Below are 15,525 nucleotides of genomic sequence, written 5' to 3'. Positions count from 1 at the left end.
CTATTTTAAAATAAAATCAATTTTGTAGATATTCCTGAGTTCTCGCTTCTGCGGTTCAGGCCGGGTTGGCCACCGCAGTCTCCTTTAGAAGTACAGATGTCAGAGACAGCGGCTAAACTGGTCGCCCTGTAGAGACATCACCATCATTCATCCTCTCTACTTTCTCCTTCCACCTCACATAGAGGAGACACTATCTGCATCAATGCTTATCAATGAGGGGTGGCTGTCACACATCTTCTGTGACACAAGTGTCTGCTTGTTGCTCAGCATCAGCGCAGTGTGTCTTCCTGGCTGCCTCACTCGCAGAGCATTGAACTCAACAAGAGCCGCATGAGCAGGACTGCAACCCTGGCAGACACTGGAGTCAAGCTGAGAAGTCCATGATCATAACTGAACTCATGTGCTTGAGAGGAGAGCATTTTATGGGTGGGTTTCAATCCATCAATCTAGGTAAACCTGCAATTGTATAAAAATGTCACTTGCTTCGAAGCTTATCCACAGTCCTGCAAAACTTCTCTCATGGGATGGGTCAGTTTTGGTCCTACAGTGTCCTGCGATCTTTTTACATCTGATGCTGCAGGGCCTATAGGACTAAGCCTTAGGAATCACACCATAGTTTTTATTAGGACAATGCACACCTGAGACGAAAGGGTACTTGATATTGGGTAGCCAGGGGCAGCGAAGCTAGGACAATGGGGAACAGATGAGATGTGCTATAAAGGCCAGAGCTGCCGACTTTGGAACTGGGGAGCCAGGTTCAAGTACAGGCATCAGCTCCACATCCGGTGATTCTGGGTAAACCACTCACTCTCCCCGTACCTAAGCGATAATAATCTGACTTTATGTGATGTAATCTGGGGTTCTTGTAAAGTGCCCCAGTGCCCTTGGGCCGAGTTCTGCAAAAACTGCAAAAATTGGAGGGAGCACATTTTCCTGTCCTAGGAAAGGTATTTAAAACAGCAGTTGGCTGCACTTCTACGAAATGGGTTCCTATAGTAAGAGATCGAGCTGTCACCATAAAAAATTACTTTGGCAAGAAAAAAAAGGTGGCAACTTCTTGAAGAATTCAGAAATAACAAAAAATAATGGAAAGGGGCGACCACTCGGTCCCCCCAAACGTATGGTAGGGGGCCCTGATCCTCCTGGGAAACCATTTTGGGCGGGAGGGGCGTGTCTCGGCTGGTATGCCGGAAGCGGCGTAGCCGGGGCGCGCCTTTTCCCACCCCAAGAGGGGTTGTCCTAGACACCTACACCGTTGGCCACGCCCCGTAGGCGTACCAGAGGAGGGTACACGCCCTCCCGAAGAGGAATAAAAGGAGCAACAATCCAAAGAAGCATCCTCTTGTTCCTGTGCTTGGAAGCTGCACCCTCTCGTTGCACGTGAGCCCTCGACGGAACAAGGAGCAATTTTGAGAACTTGTAATTTTAGTGTTTCTCTTCCAGGAGCCTTCTCTTCACTTCGGACCTCCGGACACAGGACCTCGTTGAGCAGCTAAGCAGCAAGGGTCGAGTATCCGAACAACGATGCCTGGCAAGAAGGTCGGAAAGAAGGCTGGGACGGAGCAGATGCTCCGCATGCTGATGAAAGATATGTCGAGCATGAAGAAGCAAATGGCGGCAATGAACAGTACGGGCAGACCGAAGAAGGTCATCGGACCAGCATTGCCGGGAGTAAAAGGGCCAGGAATAGGGCGGCAGGGGGGAAGGCCCCAGTTCCCGAGGCACCCCCGGTAAGCCCAGTCAGTCCGGTCGAGGCCCCGGTACCGATCCCGGTGCCAGCCCAACCGATTCCGGTCATAGTTACGCCCACGAGCGAGGAGGACATGCCTCCTGAGTTAGCCGCCGAGTTGGCCGCGTGGCTTGGGAAGAATACCGAGGGCGCGGCGGCACCCGGGGACACCGCCGAAGAGGCTAAATTGCTAATGAAGCAGTTGCGGCAATCGCAAGATGCTGCGAAGGCGAATCTCCCTCTTGTCCCCTCACAGATTCCTTTGGAAGGACCAACGACTGGCGGTGAAAAATCAGCGGGACCAACTATGGAGTCTGGTAAGCAGCCACTGCCAATGGCTAGTGGGGGGTCTTTGCCCTCAAGGAGGGAAAAAGTAGTTCAGCATATTCCGCTGGCCTCGAAGGAAATGATTTGGGCTGATAAATATGTAAATATGTTGTCACTTCTGACTGACCATCACAAGATTGAGTACGTTAAGGCTCAGAAGGATTTGTTGCATCCGAGTGTGTGGCGCGCAAAAATGGCGGGCTTCAGGGTGGATGAGACGATCTCTAATTGGGCCAAGGCCTTTGGGATGTTTACAGCTATTATGGGGGAACATAAACCCGAGATTTTAAGTGAATTAGCATGTTATCAGACACGTATAATGGATTTCTATGAGACATATGAGGGGGATCAATGGAGGGGTTATGATAGTAAGTTTCGTAAGGCCAAGGAGCACGATTCGTCTCTGACGTGGGACTGTCTCGACTCCGTATCGTGGCAGAAACAGCTCTTGCCGGGCACGACGAAGTCGTCCTCGCTCGGCGAGTATGGGTCGGTGCCTTCCCGCCATCAATCGGCGGCGCCCTTTCGAGCAAACCCCGCTGGTGATCACCAACCCAGGAGTGGTGGGAATGGGGGTAGAAGCGGGGTTTGCTGGAATTTTAACAGAGGCAAGTGCACGAGGCCACAGGGCACATGTAAGTTCAGGCATGAGTGCGCAGGATGCGGACACTCGTCACACCCGGAGAGTTCGTGCAGAGCCAAGAATGGGGATACCGGGGGTAGAGGAGGTGCCAAACAGGTCTAATATCGGCCAAGGGGAACCACTTCCTACCCCCGTAGATATCATAGCAATGATCCCCTGGCTAAACGAATACCCTGATCATGTCTCCGCTGGGGTGTTACGGGACGGCTTCTCGTATGGGTTCCACATCCCGGCAGGGGATTTTCGGGGGGAATCACTGTGTAGAAATCAACTGTCTGTTCAGCAGCACCCGGTGGTTGTAGAAAACAAGATTGCAAAGGAGGTTGCCCGGGGCCGGGTCGCCGGCCCATATAGGCACCCGCTGGTTCCTAATTTCATTTGTTCACCGTTGGGAGTGGTCCCCAAGAAGGACCCAGGTGAGTTTAGGTTAATTCATAACTTGTCGGCTCCTAGGGGTCTTTCGGTAAACGATGCGATTGATCCAGGAGTCTGTTCGATGCGGTATGCATCCTTCGATGAGGCCGTCGCCATGTTGAATCGCCTGGGGCCCGGAGCGCTGATGGCTAAATCGGATATTGAATCAGCATTCCGGTTGCTCCTGGTACACCCTCAGGATCAGCGTCTGTTAGGTTTTGTGTTTCAAGGACGCTATTACATGGATAAATGTATGCCAATGGGTTGCTCCATCTCTTGTGCTTATTTTGAGAAATTCAGCTGTTTTCTGCAATGGGCATTCACCAGAACTACGGGCTATACACAGGTGATGCATTACCTAGATGATTTTCTGTTCTTGGGGCCAGCCGGTGACGCGGAATGTGCGCAGGCTTTAATGGCATTTTGCAATCTCATGAAACAGTTTGGTGTGCCATTGGCACCGGAAAAAACGGTGGGGCCATCCACTTCACTCGAGTTTCTTGGAATTGAGCTCGATTCAGTGGAGGGATGCTTCCGTTTGCCCAGGGAAAAAGTAATGAAATTCAGGGCATCGCTACAATTGTGCATTAGCAAAGAAAAGGTAACTCTCCAGCAGTTGCAACAAGCAGTGGGCCAGCTTAACTTTGCCCTCAGAGTGATACCAATGGCCGGCCCCTTTTCCCGCTCTATTTCGCAAGCCATGGTCGGTCTCAAGGAAGGACACCACCGCACGAGACTGTCGGCAGAGGTTCGGCAGGACATGCACATATGGTTGGCATTTCTGGCGGATTTCAACGGTCGAGTGGTATGGAGCAAACCACCGGCATCCTCAGACGAGCTGGGTTTGTGGACCGACTCGGCAGGGAGCGTGGGATTCGGCGCCATCTTTGGTAATCGATGGTCAGCGCAAACATGGCCGATGTGGTGGCACACCAGTGGGTTAACAGGTAACATTGGGTTTCACGAGTTGTTCCCCATCTTGGTGGCCCTAAAAGCATGGCCGGACAGTTTCCGTGATCGTTCAGTGGTGTTTTGGTCTGATAACATGACCGTGGTTGAATGCATAAATAACCAGGCAGCACGCTGCAAGTGGATTTTGAGAGTGTTAAAGGAAATTGTACTACTATGCATGAGACTGAACGTACAGTTTAGGGCAAGGCACGTGCCGGATGTACTGAACAAGGCGGCTGATGCACTCTCTCGTTCCCACATGCAGGCCTTCAGGGGTTATCTACCTTCTGCGGATCTAGTGGCGGCACCGTTTCCCGAAGCTCTCTGGTTGCTCGGTGCCCCGGATTACAGGACCTCGTGGGAGCCAGCTTAGCCCCCAGGACAAGGAAGGCGTACGAAGGAGCGTTTCGTTCCTATTGTGCATTTTTGGGTCCAGCAGGAGGGGATAAGTGGGGGCAGGAGGAGTATGTACTGAAGTTCTTAGTAGCACTCCACAAGGCAGGCCGATCGGCAGCAACGGCCAATAGGCACAGGGCCGCCATTGCATTCATGGCGCAAGCGTATGGTATCAAGGACCCCACATCGTCCTTTTTGGTAAAGAAGGCACTGCGAGGGTGGCAACGCCTCGAGGGTCATAAAGTAGACGAGAGGCACCCGATTGGGTTAGAAAGATTGTCCCTGTTGATGTCGGTACTCCCCGAGACATGTTCCTCCCAGTCCGAAGCAGTGCTATTCCGGGCCGCTTTTGCATTAGCATTCCATGGGGCTATGCGGGTAAGCGAGCTGGTGGCAAAAAATAAGAAGGATGTGGGGGGAGGTCTGTGTCGGGAGCACGTCCAGATCAAGGGTGATTCAATGGTAATCACAATCGCCAGGTCAAAAATCGATCAGGGTGCGATGGGGGACAGTATTGTGGTCCAGCGCATGCGAGGGTCCCCCATGTGCCCGGTGCAGTGCGTTGAGGTATATCTGGCACAAAGGGCGGCAGCATGGGGGGGTAGCTTGCTGAGACACACCGACGCCACCCCACTGACAAGGTTTCAGTTTCAGCGGGTGTTAACTTTGGCAATCGCGGCAGCGGGCTTGAACCCGAGCGATTTTGGGACCCATTCCTTCAGGATAGGGGCTGCTACAGAGGCTACAGCCAGGGGTCAGAGTGTTGAAATGGTGAAACACTTGGGGCGATGGTCCTCGAATTGTTATAAAAGGTATGTGCGGTTGCACATGTTGTGAAGCTAATGTCATACACTCACGCTTCTTGTTTTGTTTGGTTTACAGTTTCGCGAGCTTGCGAGGCGGGGCGGACTGTGCAGTTGACCCGACACCTGGGGACCAGCGGTCAAAGAACACCGGCTGAGGAGAGAGTGGTGTGGGTCGTGGGCCACTCATACGTGAGGCGTGCCGCGGACGTATTCAAAGCAGGTGACATGATTCACGCAGCTGGGGAATACGGGTACAGGGTGACCTTCCACGGAAGGGGCGGGCTCTGTATTGACCAGTTTCAATGTTTTTTCGAGGGACTGTTAGGGCGGACAAGGTCACCGCCGTCTATAATCATAGTGCATATGGGAGGCAATGATTTGGTGGCGCTCGGTCGACGAGTACTCCTCGAGCGTATTCTATCTAAGCATGGGCGAATCTCCCGCAAAATCCGCAAATCCGCGAGCAGCGGATTTTGCTCGCACTGTTCGCGTGAGTTCGCGCCCCGCGAATAAGTGCAAAATTGCAGAAATACGATCTTAGCAAAACTGAAAGTAACTACTTACCAGGTTCAAAAGTTCAGGCTCATCATTAGTAGCCATTTCCTGTAGTGCTTCCTGAGGGGCCCCTCCAGAGTTCAGTTGCCAGTTGAAACTATTATGTGACCCTGCTCTGAACCTCAGAATAGTTACACATATGCCACAAAGGTCCTGAATTACAGCTAAGGGAGACAAGCAGGAGCCAGGCTGGAAGTTCAAATCCATTAATCAACCCCTAATGCATTATTGTCAGTTGGGGCAGGGCAGGTGTTGTAACTAATTTTGCAACAATGAAAGCACTTAGCAAGTGCAAAAGATCACTAATCAGGAAGCACTAAGGAAGCAGGTGCCAGCTAAAAAAATATTCTGTGACACATTAATCAGCCCCAAATTAATTCAGGTCACTTGAGGCAGGGAAGGTGTGCTTGCGTTGCCACAATAATGTACACTGACTGGACAACCAGAGGGTGCTGTGATGAAACAGAGGGTGGCATGGGTGGGCCAGAGGGTGGCATGAGTAGTCAGAGAGTGGCAGTGGTGACAGAGAGTGGCAGTGATGAAGAAGAGTGTCCCAAACAGGCTGGACACGTAGAAACAACAAGTTCGCGAAACTTGCGACCCGACAGCTAAGTTCGCAATTTGCGACATTGTAAAAAACCCTTGCGAACTGACAGAAACCCGCGCAAACACAAAAAAAAAAAATCCGCAAATTCGCGAGAATTCGCGGATTTTGCGGATTGCGAGTTCGCAAATCCGCAAAATTCGCGAACGCGAGATTCGCAAAATTCGCCCATGCTTAATTCTATCCACTGTTAGCTGGTTGGCGAAGAGGGTTCCGGGGTGCACAATTGCATGGTTGCACATGATTCCAAGGAAGGTGTGGCGGGGGGCCCTCTCTGTGTCGGCTTTGAATCATTCAGTAAAGAAAGTCAATAACAAGCTGGGTAGATTGTTCCGTTCAGGACAGTTGCACGTTATTCCACATGGATGTATTCGGGGGGATAACATGTACCTAGAAGATGGGGTTCATTTGTCCCGGGTGGGGAATGTCTTACTCATAGGAGACTTGATAGCTTAATTAAGGGGTTTGTGTAATCATGACCTTTAGTAGGAGTGTGGGGGGTCCGGATAGCCGGTCAACTATCCGGGCCTGTGGCGGTAAGGTCATGATCGGTGAGCAGTAATTTCAAGATCCCTAGAGGAGGGGCGCCACCCATTATGGATGGGAGCGCCCGGGGGGAGGTGGCCATGGGCCCCTCACACGGGGAGGCGGCACCCACTAAGTATGGGGTCGCCGAAGGGAAGGCGGTCATAGGCCCCTCCAAGGGGAGGAGGCGGCTCGATGCCCCTCCTAGGAATTTCCCGGGGCCAGGATATCCGCGACGGCGGATGTGGTGAACAGTGTGGGGTGGGAGGGGGGTCCACGCTACCTTCCAGACATCTCACACAAGTCCTCGGACGGCCATTAAGATGGCGTCGAGTATATAAGGGGGCCCCCGCTAAGACAAGGGAAATTGGAAGTTGGCACAGAGGTACAGTCCTCTGTGCGGCCGCCCCTCACACGTGAGGGGGGAGTTCTGGTAGTAGGGATCTGACACCGGTTACGACCTTGCCGTTGGCCCGTAATGTTAGGATGTACAATTTTTTATTTAGAGAGTATGCATTTGCAGGATGTTTAGACTCGGCTAGGAGAACCTTTGTATTAGAGATTTGTTAAGGTTAGCCGATAAACATCGTAATGTATAAATGAAAATTGTACATGATATGAAACTGTTATTTTAATGTTTTAATTTTGTTTCATATTTTAATAAATACGGCCGGGAGGGTAACTCCCTCCCGCCTTCCAAAAGTTCAGACCTGCATCCGTCTTCCCATCCTTGGGGATTGTGTTGGGAGGGGGTGAGAGGCATCCCGGCCATATGGAAAGGGGCGACCACTCGGTCCCCCCGAACGTATGGTAGGGGGCCCTGATCCTCCCGGGAAACCATTTTGGGCGGGAGGGGCGTGTCTCGGCTGGTATGCCCGAAGCGGCGTAGCCGGGGCGCGCCTTTTCCCGCCCCAAGAGGGGTTGTCCTAGACACCTACACCGTTGGCCACGCCCCGTAGGCGTACCAGAGGAGGGTACACGCCCTCCCGAAGAGGAATAAAAGGAGCAACAATCCAAAGAAGCATCCTCTTGTTCCTGTGCTTGGAAGCTGCACCCTCTCGTTGCACGTGAGCCCTCGACGGAACAAGGAGCAATTTTGACCCACCCACCAGCCCCTGATGACAGCGATTAGTAGTGCAACTAAGTTGATTTGCGGTGATAATATCTTTTCCTTCCAGGGTTGTCGTGTGCAATAAAGATTTCAATGTTTGAACTGCAATAAAATGATTTGCTTCATAGCATGTTTTCTCACTCAAGTTGAGCGGAGTATCACAGTCTGATTTTGAAATATGTGACATGTGTAGATAAAGGATTAGTAGTGCAATGTTCAGTTTAACCGCTTTTTCGCTCTTCTTTAGGTCCCAAAACGTCGTATTTATTTTGGTCGGGCGGTAAGGTCATGATCGGTGAGCAGTAATTTCAAGATCCCTAGAGGAGGGGCGCCACCCATTATGGATGGGAGCGCCCGGGGGGAGGTGGCCATGGGCCCCTCACACGGGGAGGCGGCACCCACTAAGTATGGGGTCGCCGAAGGGAAGGCGGTCATAGGCCCCTCCCAGGGGAGGAGGCGGCTCGATGCCCCTCCTAGGAATTTCCCGGGGCCAGGATATCCGCGACGGCGGATGTGGTGAACAGTGTGGGGTGGGAGGGGGGGTCCACGCTACCTTCCAGACACCTCACACGAGTCCTCGGACGGCCATTAAGATGGCGTCGAGTATATAAGGGGGCCCCCGCTAAGACAAGGGAAATTGGAAGTTGGCACAGAGGTACAGTCCTCTGTGCGGCCGCCCCTCACACGTGAGGGGGGAGTTCTGGTAGTAGGGATCTGACACCGGTTACGACCTTGCCGTTGGTCCGTAATGTTAGGATGTACAATTTTTTATTTAGAGAGTATGCATTTGCAGGATGTTTAGACTCGGCTAGGAGAACCTTTGTATTAGAGATTTGTTAAGGTTAGCCGATAAACATCGTAATGTATAAATGAAAATTGTACATGATATGAAACTGTTATTTTAATGTTTTAATTTTGTTTCATATTTTAATAAATACGGCCGGGAGGGTAACTCCCTCCCGCCTTCCAAATTTCAGACCTGCATACGTCTTCCCATCCTTGGGGATTGTGTTGGGAGGGGGTGAGAGGCATCCCGGCCATACAGAACAATGCACTGTACAGTACAATGTCATGTAGGTGTCAAAACTCTCCTAGTTCAGACACAGGTATGGGAGAGAACAGAAGTGCACATGGATTCCTTCCATGCTTTGCTCTCACGTCAGCCATATCAGTTTAATTATTTTAACAAGAGTAAGAAAGAGTAGAACTTCAGTTTTTTGCTAAAGTAAAACAGATCTGATAAATCAACTTTCCTAAATACCTGCCACCTACATAGGTAGTGAAGAGGATAGACTAGGTGCACTGGTAGCATCCGTTTGGCCGCACAGTCCAAGCATCTTCACTAATGCTGGACCACTGCACTTTCAAAAGTAAGGATAATGCGTCCTATTTACTAAGATTTTGCATTCAGTTCGGGTGAATGTTTGTAGTACTCCTGGTTTATTCCGGAATGACAATATTAAGCCAGGGGGCCTGCTGGTTATGCCTGTCTTACTCCTAATAGTCAGGAGTACTACCACAGTATGTCCCATTTTCGTGACACTGTTATGAGAATAAACCATGACAAACATCCAAACTGTGGAACATTATGCACATGCCATCAAACGCACACTCCCATTTACCCTTCATCCCACAACCACGACTAATCTCCACATTAAAGCTGAAGTAAATTCAGGGGAAGTGACAGCCTCTAGAACTGATGGTGGGGTGTCTGCCCTAAAGGTCTTCCAAAGAGCCTGCTCAACCCCACAAGAGATTCAAGCATGGCAGTACATAAAGTTGTTGAGATTCCTGAAGTAGGGAATTTGGATAAGAATCTATCTGTCTGAAGCCTCCTGTGATGTTTAGGAGACAATATTAGTGACAACAAGATTTGCAACTGCAGTGTGCTTTTGAATGTATGAATTATTTAAGGTACTACCACCTGTAGATGGCAGTTCATCATTTAAACATATATTCCTGGCATACCTTGGATTTGCCCAGATGGTTTAGAAACCCAAAGCGGGCATCAACCTTGTTGCCTGCAGGCGCGCTGGTGCTGGGTGCTGGGTCTCTGACAGCGCTGTCTTGGCCCGGCTTGGGGCTAAAGTGGCCAACGTAGACCAACGACAGGATGAGGACTCCAATGGCCGTTGTAATGAGACAAGCCAAGAGGCAAACCAGGAACATCTTCAACAGGGACCAGGACGGCTTTCTTTCCTGCAGGTAGAATGAATCAAAAAAGAAACTTTTCAAGAATTACAAAGTGTCTGTAAGTCATTGAGCCTGCTTCTGGTTTTGGAAGCTACTGAAGGATATAACTCTACACAGGAAAAAGCGAACTTCCCTCAGCTCTGCTCTTTGGAAAATCACTCTTCTTATATGCGAGCAAACAGAACATTTGTATTGGTTTAGAGGAAGGGGCTTTCTTAAGTTGGGATAGAATTGTTATTAAGAAAATCCTTTGTGATCAACAGGAACTATTACTCCTACGAGAAAACAATGTAACCAAATATCAGGACATTCCATCAAAATCTCTTAATCAGAAAATCTTAGTTTCCATGTCCATTTAAAATAAAGTATTTCAAACTATTACTTATTTCTCTGTACTTACATAATTTGTATCTTTATTATCAAATGTAATAACGCTTGATTTAACACCTTCAGAAGAATAAAAAAAAATATTAGGATCCTGCAAACCTCAACCTATATCCTCAAATTGTACATGGACTGCTTCAGATGGAGAAAGGGGGCTCAAGCAGAGAGGGTGCTATCAGAAACAGGTTCAGTAGATCTGTGCACCCAGATTCAGGCCGGGCAGCCAGCCTTCTGAAGGGCTTTGTGTTAAGTGACTGATGGGGGATATGGTGGAGAGTGAGACAGGATGTACGCTTCTCAGTTTCCGGGTCTGGTTGCTAGCAATGAGATGTCCCACTTGTTTGCTACCATGCAGGCTGGAAAGTGGCAAATAACTGGGTCAGTCTATCGCTGATTACCTCCGTTCCATTATAGGGAGTCCTGCCCAATGAAAGGTAAAGCATAGTTGCCCAGTGCTGCTGGTTCTTATCCAGTTAAGGAATAGGAGGGTTGATGGGCCAGACTGTTATTAAAGTAACATCAGTTCTCGTGACCAAAGTTGGTGTTATCCCTGTAAACCTATGACACACACACAATATGGTATCCACTGTGTCAACAGATTCGACGCCATAGAGTATTTCTCTTTAACTATATCCTCGAATATACAAGCGGTCAAAAACCGCGATGGTAAGGGATCCAGTGTTTCCTGCTAGGCCATAGGTGACTCATGTATCCCTCGCGGTAAGTCAACAGGATAATTAAAATCACTAGAAAGTGTATTAAGCTCTGGAGTGAATTTCATTGCCATATTATTAGAGGGTGACGCGTTAAGTACTCTATAATATGCAATAGAACCCATCAATCACTGCTAAACAAACAGCTGAATCCTTGGTCAATCTGATGAACAATAGATTAAGTTGACAGATATGTTGAATACTTTTAAATCAGTACTTAATAAATGAGCACACATTTTAAGACTGGTAAACTGTGCAGTCAAAACTGCTTTTAAGATTCAGAGTATGTGATAACTAGTGAATGTATCACTGCTTCACTGACATGAAGTACAGAAGTCCAATAAAAAAATAGGAATACTGCTATAAATGCCTCCTTATCAGATAATTACTGAATCTATAATGAAATAAAAAGTAAAGGGAGCAGAAAGTATACCCGTCCTCAAGTGATACGTGCTGTTCATGTTTTGCACAGTAAGTAGCTTTTCGCATTGTCTGGTGTGTTTTTGGTCAGGCCATGGTGACCCCAAACCATACCATTTAGACTAAACTTATATTGGTTGTTTGAGGTTAACGTTTTTTTTGTACATAGAGTGTCATAGGAGGAGTAAGGGAGAACGAAGCATCGGACAACAAAAGGTAACTTTTGGTGATTTGGGTGTTAGAAGAGCACCTTGATGGTAACATCACTATGTGGTTGTTTTTCAGACAGCAAGATTCGGTAACCGAGGAGATTCATCGGCAACTTTGAAAGAATCTATATTCGCTCCACACGTTTCTGCTGACGTCACGTGATTGTCTTCGAGTTAGTTTCACTGCGGTGTGTTTAAGGGATAACCATTTCGGGTGATTGGTTTACAGTCATTCTGTTTTTCGGGTTATTCACGGTGGTGGATTACACTGGAACTATGATTGATAACACACACAAGAATTACGGTTTATGGAATGTTTTCCCTCTTTGAAGTATCAAACATTTTTTTTAGCAAATTATAGTGTTGCTCAGCTCACTCATTATTCGATTTGTTTTTTCATTATTTCAGTCATCCCTGACTAAGGGAGCTCGGGTCCCGAAATGCACAGGGCAAGCAACGACAGTCACCAACGGAATTGATATTTGAAAATGTGAGTTATGTACACTATGTTAACAAATGATGTATCTGTAATGTGTGACAATGTCTTTAGAGCGATGATAATGTAAAGCGAGGCAAAGAAATTAATTATAATTAATTAAATAAGAATATGATGAGAGAATCATAAATGTATTGAAAAATTGAACTGTATGTATTATTGATGTTGATTATATAAGAGTCCAGCAAAAACAGAAATAAATTCATTAATACTCTTGAATATCATTACACATAACAAAAGCAGTGCTCATTGGTTGTTTCAGGAAGTTGTGACCCCCACACCTCAGCTGCAATATATTGTTGCTGCTCAATGGTGAAGCAGTTTCTCATTGCAGGTGAGTATTGACGTCCCAGAGGACTTTAACAATAAGATGAGAAAAGTTGTAATAAAGAAACCATGTGCTCTCGTTTACAGGACAAAAATACTGTGAAGGTAAGTTTCTATAGGTAAGCAAGGTTTTACTATACATTACTCCACCTATATGTACCTCGACGATATGTATATCTTTAGGTGGTAGATGTGGAGTTAATAATAGTAAATCTATACTTACCTATTTGCATTTACCTGCTCAATATTTTCGTATACGATATTTTTGACACGATAGTTTGTCCAATGAAAATTTGTGGATGAGATCTGAGAGTTGTGGTTCAGACTTTATACACAATTTGTATTTCATTTCCATATAGCGCATCATTCTAAATCAAACTTACCACAATCTCAGGAGGATACAGGTGTGTCTGTCTCGGCTGTGCTTTGGGTGAGGGGTTGTGCGGGTCATTTTCGTGCAGTTCTAAGGCCGGATTGTCCATTCTGGTCAGGAGCAGATGAACCGCACTGGTGTGAAGGTCTAGTGCTGTGAAGGCTCGCTCTGTGGAACAACCTGCTGTGGAAGCCGGGCCCTGCCCTCTTATTATAGCCCAAGGAGGAGGAAGTAATAATGCCTGCTCATAAACCAGGGATGCTACAGCGCATACCTGAAATAAGGAAACACGCACCTGTGATAAGATGCAGGCAGAACGTGCATTTCCCAAAAGAGCTGCCTGGGCTCTTCACATGTCACAAGTAACAAGTGACGTGAATCAGCCTGATAAAGATACAATGAGGAAGAAACATGCAGCCGGACCCTCTGCTTGAAGATAACGGAGCACCGAGGATGTCCCTTGTGCTCCGTGGTTCTATCGATTTACTGAACACCACAATTTCACATGTTAACTGGTATTTCAGCTCCTGTCACAAGGGAGTCGAACTAAAATATTAGCTCAAAATGCTTTATGTATATAAATTCAGAAGAAAGATGGTAAAAGACAGTGTTGTGAGCATAGTTTCCATTGGAAGCCATTCCAGAGGAGGGGGTGTTTACTTTCACAGAGAGACTGTAAGCAAAGCCTTCTGCCATTGGTGGAATGAGCTGATCTATAATTGAATGACTGTAGAGACAGTCATACAATTCTGAAGCAGTTCAATGTATAAATTGTAATTGTAACTGCATTTATATAGCGCTTACTACCCCTGAGGAGGTGTCGAAGCGCTTTTCAGATAGTAGCACGCTACTCCGGAACCTAAACAGGAATAGTGGCGAATTAGTATAGAAAATATGAAATTAATTTGAGTGGTGGTCTTGTGAGTCTGTTAGATTGAAAGGATAGTGGAGGGATAGAAGAGGGAAGGGCCTAGAAAGTGTTTATTTGGAAATCAATGCACGTAGAGGGATTGTGTGCTAACACTAGCACACAGCTTAACTGATCCTTAGAAACAAATGGGTAAGCATGTTGTTCCCAAATCCCAACAAAAAAAGTCTTTAAGTTTTACGACCTGGCCTGTACTGGGGCAGAAATAACATGGTTCAAAGTTTTTCTAGAATTCATGAAGCTAAACAGCAAATTCTAGGTTTCCAGAGTCATGTAATCTAGCCCTTACTTAGCTATGGACGACATTTAGAGGGTCGCTATGGTTCACATGTGCAACCCCTGGCTTGCCCCTTGCTACCCCTGGCACTGCCTTTGCGACTCCTAACCTCAGAGGTGTCAAAACCAGTGCCTGGAACACAGGAGCAGCTCACCCTAATGGATGTTGTTTGGAGCTCCATCTTCACGGGTTTCCATCAAATGTTTATTACACAAATAGTGAATAATAGCATTCACTATTAATGTAATAAAAAATAGAATATAATTAGCTGGAATATGACCCTATCTGACAACTGAGGTAAGAAAAAATGCTTCTAAATGTATGTTGTATGCATGCTTGCAGGTGAGTGTGTTTACTGTTTATCTGAGTGTGTGTAAATATGTGTGTATGTTTAATAATGTGTGCGTGTGTGACTCAAAGTAAAGGTCAAATGGTGTGTGATGTCACTTCTGCTACCCCTGGTATTTTGGTAAATTGATGCCCACTGCTTCCTGCATGTTAGCAGTGACTCTCAAGGGAACACCAGATCTACGCCGTGCTCAATCACTCCTTGGCCTCTTCAATGAAATTGACTCTAAGGATGGGACGTTAGTGTCAACAGAAATGGTGATTTTTGTGTCACCCACAATTAGATGTTTACATCTGCACTTAAAGTAAAACATTCACTCACAATTTACTTTAATTACCCTTATTACTGAGACATTGGAAGCCTGATTCACATTAACTTACTTCCTGAGTCGGAAGCCGGGAAGACTTGTGCTGTATATTTTAGCAAAACTTTTTAAAATACTTGACTTGTCTGAAAATTGTTATTTGCACTATCCCGTTCCCCCACTTACAGCCGAGGAGGGCTGGGCGGTGGTGAGGAACGAACGATCTTTTGTCCGCCATCTTGCTCGAGGCTCGGGGTTAGCGGTCTAGCTGCCCTGCCCATCGCCCCGGCAAGTACAAAATGACACCATCTACACGCACGCGCAGCGGACGCGCGCAGCGGACGCGCTCAGCGGGCGCGCCGCCATCGTGCCGAAGGCGCGCCAAAGGCAAGCCCGTCTGCGCCCGTCCGCGCCCGACTGGGCCCTGGGGCCACTACCCCAGGTAAATTGCCGAGAGACGCCTGCACCTACAGCGCCTTGACGCTACGAAG

At 47.7% G+C, this 15,525-nt stretch overlaps 1 pseudogene across 1 annotated transcript in view; it reads right to left on the bottom strand.

Moving 5' to 3' along the window:
- LOC147726309 (uncharacterized) overlaps positions 1-13,343 on the bottom strand; it is a 30,180-nt pseudogene extending 16,837 nt beyond the window's left edge. The window contains exons 1-2 of the transcript XR_015309429.1: positions 13,187-13,343; positions 10,030-10,260 (exon numbers count right to left, since the gene is read on the bottom strand). The product of XR_015309429.1 is annotated as an uncharacterized LOC147726309 (transcript). The remainder of the gene's footprint in view (positions 1-10,029; positions 10,261-13,186) is intronic.
- Between the last annotated feature and the right edge of the window lie 2,182 nt (positions 13,344-15,525).

This window comes from Lissotriton vulgaris, chromosome 3_1, assembly GCF_964263255.1.
Source record: "Lissotriton vulgaris chromosome 3_1, aLisVul1.2, whole genome shotgun sequence".
NCBI classification, from domain to species: Eukaryota; Metazoa; Chordata; class Amphibia; order Caudata; family Salamandridae; genus Lissotriton; species Lissotriton vulgaris.
Note: the sequence above shows the minus strand (reverse complement) of the source record. Positions and strands in the feature narration are given on the sequence as shown.